Source organism: Calonectris borealis, chromosome 18 (genome assembly GCF_964195595.1).
Source record: "Calonectris borealis chromosome 18, bCalBor7.hap1.2, whole genome shotgun sequence".
Lineage (NCBI taxonomy): Eukaryota > Metazoa > Chordata > Aves > Procellariiformes > Procellariidae > Calonectris > Calonectris borealis.
The window spans coordinates 9,879,905-9,887,359 of NC_134329.1; the positions used below are offsets into that span (position 1 = coordinate 9,879,905).

A 7,455-nucleotide genomic window follows, 5' to 3' on the forward strand; every position below is an offset into this window, starting at 1 on the left:
GAGACGAGCCCACGGCTCCCACCTGGGCAGGGGCCAGGACAGCAGAGGTCCTGACTCTTGCCACGGTCTTCACCCTGGTGGAATACCTGCATTTGTGTCTTTAAGCTTAATTATGCCTTTTTTCATTCTAGACCTTTTTCCTCGTTTGTTGCCTCTGTTTAATTGCTGCAGCAATTAACAAGTCTCTGTTCAATACCAGCTGGGTCTCCGAAGTGGAGGCAGCTGCTGGCTGTACCCCATTTCCCCAGCAGAAATGCTTTCAGATCCAGCACAAAGTAGGTATTGTATTTTCCTTTACTTTAAAACACTTTGCTGGAAAAAAAATCCTGTGAAAGGAGTTTTCCTTCAAAACCCAATAAACCCAAGTAACATCCAGGAGATACCCTGAGGCACTGCGGGACAACGCAAACCGTGTGAAGTTGTCTGAAGCGAGGCAGCAGGTACTTTCATGGTTAGAACAAAAGATGCCCTTAAAGTTTATGAAATGCTTTGCTGTTTTCATCAAACATTGCTGTTCTGTGGTTTATCCTACCCGAGCTGTGGTCTCCACACACGGGTGTTGGGCTCTGAAGTGTTCACACTGCCACCCTTAACAACCCCTTTGCCGTGGTTTAACCCCAGCCAGCAACTGAGCACCACACAGCTGCTCGCTCACTCCCGCCCTTCCAGTGGGATGGAGGAGAGAATCGGAAGAGTAAAAGTGGGAACACTTATGGGTTGAGAGAAGAACAGTTTAATAATAGAAGACGAAGACGAAGAAGAAGATGAAGAAGACGAAGAAGACGAAGAAGACGAAGAAGACGAAGAAGAAGAAGAAGAAGAAGAAGAAGAAGAAGAAATTGTAATGAAAAAGAAAACAAAAAGAGAAAGAAATAAAATCCAAGACAGACAAGTGATCCAAATGAAAAACAATTGCTCACCACCAACCGACCGATGCCCAGCCTGTCCCTGAGCAGTGGCCCCTCGGCCAGCTTTCCACCAGCTTTATATACTGAGCATGACGTCATATGGTATGGAATATCCCTTTGGCCAGTTTGGGTCAGCTGTCCTGGCTGTGCCCCCTCCCAACTTTTGTGCATCTCCAGCCTGCTCAGTCAGTAGAGCACGAGAAGGTGAAAAGTCCTTGACTTCGTGTAAGCACCACTTAGCAACAACTACAACATCAGTGTGTTATCAACATTATTCTCGTACTAAATCCAAAGCACAGCACTATACCAGCTACTAAGAAAGAAATTAACTCTATCACAGCCAAAACCAGGACAATATCCACCCCTTATTCTATACCAGCTACGTCATGCCCAGGTCCCACACTTTCCTATACATGCCAATTAATCACCACCACCTTTCCAGTCTTATGATATATACACATAGATATCATTCCCCTAGTCTATGGGCCATCCCTCTAAAATGTCCATTGAGTTCATTTAGTCCATGACTTTGGGCTCCATCTGTCACAGTAGTCCTTCAGGGCAGGAGAGGTGGTGTGTGGTGTTGGATTGTTGCATGCTGAAGCCAGTTCTGGTTCCATCATCGCTGTGCTTGACCGGTTCTATCATCGCTGCACTTTGCTCGGTTTCCATCAAAATTCATTCTTCATTAATCCGGGTGATTTTTACTGTAATACTGTTGATATGGCATATAGCGACCATAGTAGTGATGACATACAGTATTATATAGCAATTAACATCATACAATTCAAATCATTGGCTATTGTCACCCAAAATCAAATCCCCTTGAGGTACGCACCGGACTTCCCCATCCTTCCGCATTACCCATCAAGTGCACCCACGTCCTTGAGCAAAAGCAATCCCACGAATGGGTTTGCCTTTGCCTGAGGCAGGAATAACCCAGACTGTCTTCCCCACTATATTTTTTGTGTGCACTACAGGGACTTTATCTCCCTCTACAGCACATTAAAGTTTTGATTGGGCAGGGCCAGCTCGATTGGCAGATCCCCTCGTGTTGACTAACCAGGTGGCCTTTGCTAAATGTGTGTCCCAATGCTTGAATGTCCCACCACCCATTGCCCTCAGTGTTGTCTTTAGCAGCCCGTTGTATCGTTCGATTTTCCCGGAGGCTGGTGCATGGTAGGGGATGTGATAGACCCACTCAATGCCGTGCTCTTTGGCCCAGGTGTCTATGAGGGCTTCGGAAATGAGTCCCGTTGTCTGACTCAATTCTTTCTGGGGTGCCATGTCGCCATAGGACTTGCTTTTCAAGGCCCAGGATGGTGTTCCGGGCAGTGGCATGGGGCACAGGGTATGTTTCCAGCCATCCCGTGGTTACTTCCATGGTGAGCACATAGTGCTTGCCTTGTCGGGCTTGTGGGAGTGTGATGTAATCAATCTGCCAGGCCTCCCCATATTTATATTTCAACCATCGTCCTCCACACCAGAGAGGCTTTACTCGCTTGGCTTGTTTGATTGCAGTGCATGTTTCACATTCATGGATAACCTGCGCAATAGTGTCCATGACCAAGTCCACCCCTCGATCACGAGCCCATCTATATGTTGCATCTCCCCCTTGATGGCCTGAAGTGTCATGGGCCCACCGAGCTATAAATAATTCACCTTTATGTTGCCAGTCCAGATCCACCTGAGCCACTTCGATCTTAGCAGCCTGGTCCACCTGCTGGTTGTTTTGGTGTTCTTCAGTGGCCCGTTTGTTGGGTACGTGAGCATCTATGTGATGTACTTTTACAACCAGGTTCTCTACTTGGGCAGCAATATCTTGCCATAATTCAGCAGCCCAGATGGGTTTACCTTTGCGGTGCCAGTTAGTCTGCTTCGATTGTTGTAACCACCCCCACAGGGCATTTGCCACCATCCATGAGTCAGTATAGAGATAAAGTACTGGCCATTTCTCTCGTTCAGCGATATCTAAAGCCAGCTGGATGGCTTTCACCTCTGCAAAGTGACTCAACTCACATTCTCCTTCAGCAGTTTCTGTGACTTGGCGTGTAGGAGCTTTCCACCTTTGATGTTTTCCTACAAGACGACAGAACCCATCAGTGAACAGGGCATACTGCTTCTCATTTTCTGGTAGTTTATTATAGAGTGGGGCCTCTTCAGCACGCACCACCTCCTCCTTTGGCGATATTCTGAAATCTTTGCCTTCTGGCCCGTCCAAGATTCCTGGGGTTTCCTATTCGGGCCCGTTGTGTGATCAGCGCGACCCGCTTACTCCACGTAGCATCGGTTGCATGATGTGTAGAGGGGACGCTCCCTTTGAACATCCAGCCCAGCACCGGCAGTCGGGGTGCCAGGAGGAGCTGGGCTTCAGTACCAACCACCTCTGAAGCAGCTCGAACCCCTTCATGTGCTGCCAATATCTCCTTCTCAGTTGGAGTGTAGCGGGCCTCGGATCCTCTGTATCCCCGACTTTCTTCGTATTGCTGGAGTTGGCCAGGCAATTCATCCAACGTTTGTCCCTCTCCATCCTTCCAGGTCATTACTGCCAATGAGTTGGCATATGACGCTGGTGCGCTCCGTACAAACTTCTGCCACATGGATCGCGTGCACTTGACTTCATCTGCATCTTCAGGTAACTGCTCGTTGTTCAGGTCATCATAAATCACTTCCAGCACAGCTAATTCCCTCAGGTGCTGGATACCTCTCTCCATGGTGGTCCACTTGCCTGGGTGGCATATAACATCTTCCTTGAAGGGATACCTTTCCTTCACGCCTGACAGGAGTCGCCTCCAGAGGCTGGGGGCTTGTGCCCCTTGTCCAATCGCTTTGTCAATGTCCCCTTCCCTAGAAAGGGATCCCAGCTGCTTGGCTCCCCTACCCTCTAATTCCAGGCTGCTGGCCCCGTTATCCCAGCATCGGAGCAGCCAGGTGATGATGTGCTCGCCTGGACGAGGGCTGAAGTCTTTTCGCATCTCTCGCAGCTCACTCAGATAGAGATCGGGTGGTTACCGTCTCGTTTATGAGTTCTTCCTCTCCCTCCGAGTTCTTCCTCGGGTGGAAGTGGGTAATTCTTCCTCTTCCTCCTCCTGTTCTCGTGGTGACCCTGCTTTAGAGTAGTCTGCCTCCTCGCTGGTGGGACAGTATGCTTCTTCCTCCTGCTCCCTCTTAGGAGGAGTTTCTTCATCCCTTTCTAAACAAGCTGACTTCTGCTTCCAATATTTCTTCTTGTGCATGGGGGCGACCGATACCGGCACGGGTCGGTTCTCCGGTTCAGCCGCAGTGCCTGTCGCCGGGGTTTGGGTAGTCACCGTGCCTGTCATTTTGTCCTCGAATCCAGAGATCTCTTCCCCTTGAGGGTTCTGAATGGTTCTGAATGGTGCTGAACAGGGCTCGGCAGGCATGGGCCAGGCCCCAGCACGACGCAGAGATTTGTGTCCCTCTGGAATTGCCAGGGTGACAGCATGCTTTTTCCAAATATTTTACTAGTTTTTCAGGATTCGGCACTTGTTCAGAGGTGAAGTTCCAGAACACTGGAGATGACCACTGTCCTAGGCACTTGCCCAACTATCCCCCACACCCTGCCACTCATAAACTATCCCGCCTCGGGGCAGATCTCCAGGTGGTATTCTTAAATAGTTGTTTAACCTTAAACAGGGCCTGAAACACATTCAAGAGACGGAGCAATAGGAACATGCTGGTTTGAACATCCCAAGGATATTCAAAATTCTCAAGAGCTATTGTAATCAGCCTGGAGGAGAAGGGGAAGGTGAAGGAAGGTGTCTCCGCCACAGATTGGCTCTCCGAGGAGAAGAGGTAAAAACTGTAATTATTAATAGTTTCTGAGAGATGGCTCCCGAAGTACGGGGATGACGGCAGTGATGAGTACAATCTCACAACCAATAATTCTCTCATACCACACGCCAGTGTTACACAGTACAGCAAAGCGGTAACTTTAATCCAACCCCCAGAGGTGATAAACAGCACCGCAGGGCGTGCATACGGCAAGTACGGTGTTACCTGACACAGCTCCGAGAACAAGCACAACAACTCCGAGAGCAAATGAATCAACACTGTGAACAGCGACTGTTAAACTAATATAACGAATGCTTACCACAAATTTCTTTTTAACATGCTCTGGTCAGATCTGTCGTTATCTCAACCCTTCGTGCCCCATGCTGGGTGCCAAAAAGGACCGTCATGGTTTAACCCCAGCTGGCAACTGAGCACCACACAGCTGCTCGCTCACTCCTCCCCTCAGTGGGATGGGGGAGAGAATCGGAAGAGTAAAAGTGAGAACACTTATGGGTTGACAGAAGAACAGTTTAATAATTGAAATAAAATATAATAATAATAATAATAATCATCATCATCATAATCATCATCATCATAGCAATGAAAAGGAAAAGGAAAATAACAAAAAGAGAGAGAAAGAAAACCCAAGAAAGACAAGTGATCCAAATGAAAAACAATTGCTCACCACCAACCGACCGATGCCCGGCCTGTCCCCGAGCAGCGGCCTCTCGGCCAGCTTTCCACCAGCTTTATATACTGAGCATGACGTCATATGGTACGGAATATCCCTTTGGCCAGTTTGGGTCAGCTGTCCCGGCTGTGCCCCCTCCCAGCTTCTTGTGCGTCTCCAGCCTGCTCAGTCGGTGGAGCATGAGAAGGTGAAAAGTCCTTGACTTCATGTGAGCACCACTTAGCAACAACTAAAACATCAGTGTGTTATCAACATTATTCTCGTACTAAATCCAAAGCACAGCGCTACACCAGCTGCTAGGAAGGAAATTAACTCTATCCCAGCCGAAACCAGGACGCCCTTGAAGTTCATCAAATCCAGCAAAGCCACCTGCAGAGATCAGCGCTTTGACTCCGCTTACAAGACCATGGCGCAGGTTTCTCCTCCAACAAGCTCTCCGCTTTGCCTGGTTGCAGCACAGCCACTTGGGTCACGCTGCACACCATTACATATTTGTACGGCACCGTAGTTTGTAAGTACGGCATTGTACTTTTTTTTTTCATTGAGGCATTTGAAATAAAAGAATTTCTTAAAACACAGCACTGCAGTCATTCGTGTAGGCTTTTGACAGTGTCCCCATGTCCTCCTGCAGCTCTTCCCCCTCAGCGATCAAGCCACCTTCAAATCAGAACTGCTTGCAGTTATCTTTTCCAGCCTTTTTTTTTTTTTTTGGTCATCATTTCCAAGGAGAAGCTTCCCAGGCATGAGAGAAAGGAGCTACGAAAACATAACCAGGATGCAGCTTTTTCCTTTTTACATAAGAGCAGCTCCCTTCATCCCAGAAACAACCCACCCCTGAACTGGATCAGACACCCACGTTTAATGAGCTCCATTACATCATACCCAAAATTGCTGAAGGGCTGCTGAATTTTTAATTGCTGCAGAAATTCAGATGACTTGAAGCCAGAAAAACCATACCATCGCAAGCTGTATAGTTTGTATTTGTTGAGGGGTCAGTTACACTTGCTGTGAAGTACATGAACTGAGCAAGGGTCCTCTGCCCGCCATGCGGACGCTGCACCGGCACCCCCCATGAAGCCCCCACCCTGCCCACCAGCAGCGACTGTCCGGTGAAGCCCCCGGGCAGCCCCCGTGGGAAGGTGCCAGGAGCTCAGCGATGGCACAACGCCAACTCCTACCTGGCGCGGGTTTTATCTCAGTGGCTTTTAAAAGCTTTCTCCGACTCAGCACAATCTTGATTATCCAAACTTGTTCCTTTCAGGCCGTAAGGCACTAAAAGCATCTTTCACCCTCAATCAAGAATAATTACAGGCGAGTCAAATCTTGCTATCCCATCCTTCCGCTCTGGATGGTGTAAGATCACTTCACATCCCACCGAGATCAGTCATCAGCTGAAACCTCTGCTCCAGCTCCCACCACATCCCCTCCGAAGGCAAGTCACATTGCCACTCCTCAGGCGCACTTTTGGTTTTTTACTCTTCAGCCTCCCCCACTTCCCGACCCCCAGCGCAGCGTGGTTAACTGCTCACAAGCCATTCAGCAACCTCCGCTTCACCACAGAATACTTCACGGGAGACTTCCCTTCAGCCGGTCTTTTCACATGGGAACTGCTCCCCAGCATTTGTTTTAGCTCATTAATACTGCAGCATTTCCACTTAGTGCAGAGCTAGAACGAATGCACATTGCTGAAGATTTTAAGCAAGCTAGTACTTCTGAAATTACGTTTGCTTAATATGCTTAACCTTTCAAAAAATGGAGCCTACCCCGTAACTGGTTGATGACTCACCCTAGCCAAAACTTTTCAAGCCCCGGTCCCCAGGCTGCAGGATCAGCAATGACGTTCTACCACTGCCCCCCACGCAGCCATCCCACCATCGAGCAGGTTGCCAGCCTTTGATCGAGTTGTAGGACTACTCTTTTGCTGTTACTCCGTTAATGCAAAAACACCGGAGTTAGGACCTGGCAATTACTGGGCATTACCAAAGCCTCTCGGCTCAGAAACAACTGCAGTTTTGCATTACATATGCACCCTTATACAACCTTAACAGCTGCGTAACATCT

At 48.6% G+C, this 7,455-nt stretch overlaps 1 protein-coding gene across 2 annotated transcripts in view; it reads right to left on the reverse strand.

The window, feature by feature from the left end:
• SCARB1 (scavenger receptor class B member 1) overlaps positions 1-7,455 on the reverse strand; it is a 36,459-nt gene that overhangs the window by 22,699 nt on the left and 6,305 nt on the right. Inside the window, exon 1 of one of the 2 annotated variants that reach the window (XM_075167847.1) lies at positions 7,181-7,383. The exons of the other annotated variant lie outside the window; for it this stretch is intronic. The gene's annotated coding sequence lies outside the window, so the exon portion shown is untranslated. Of the gene's footprint in view, positions 1-7,180; positions 7,384-7,455 lie in introns of those variants that run through there. 2 annotated transcript variants of the gene reach the window in all.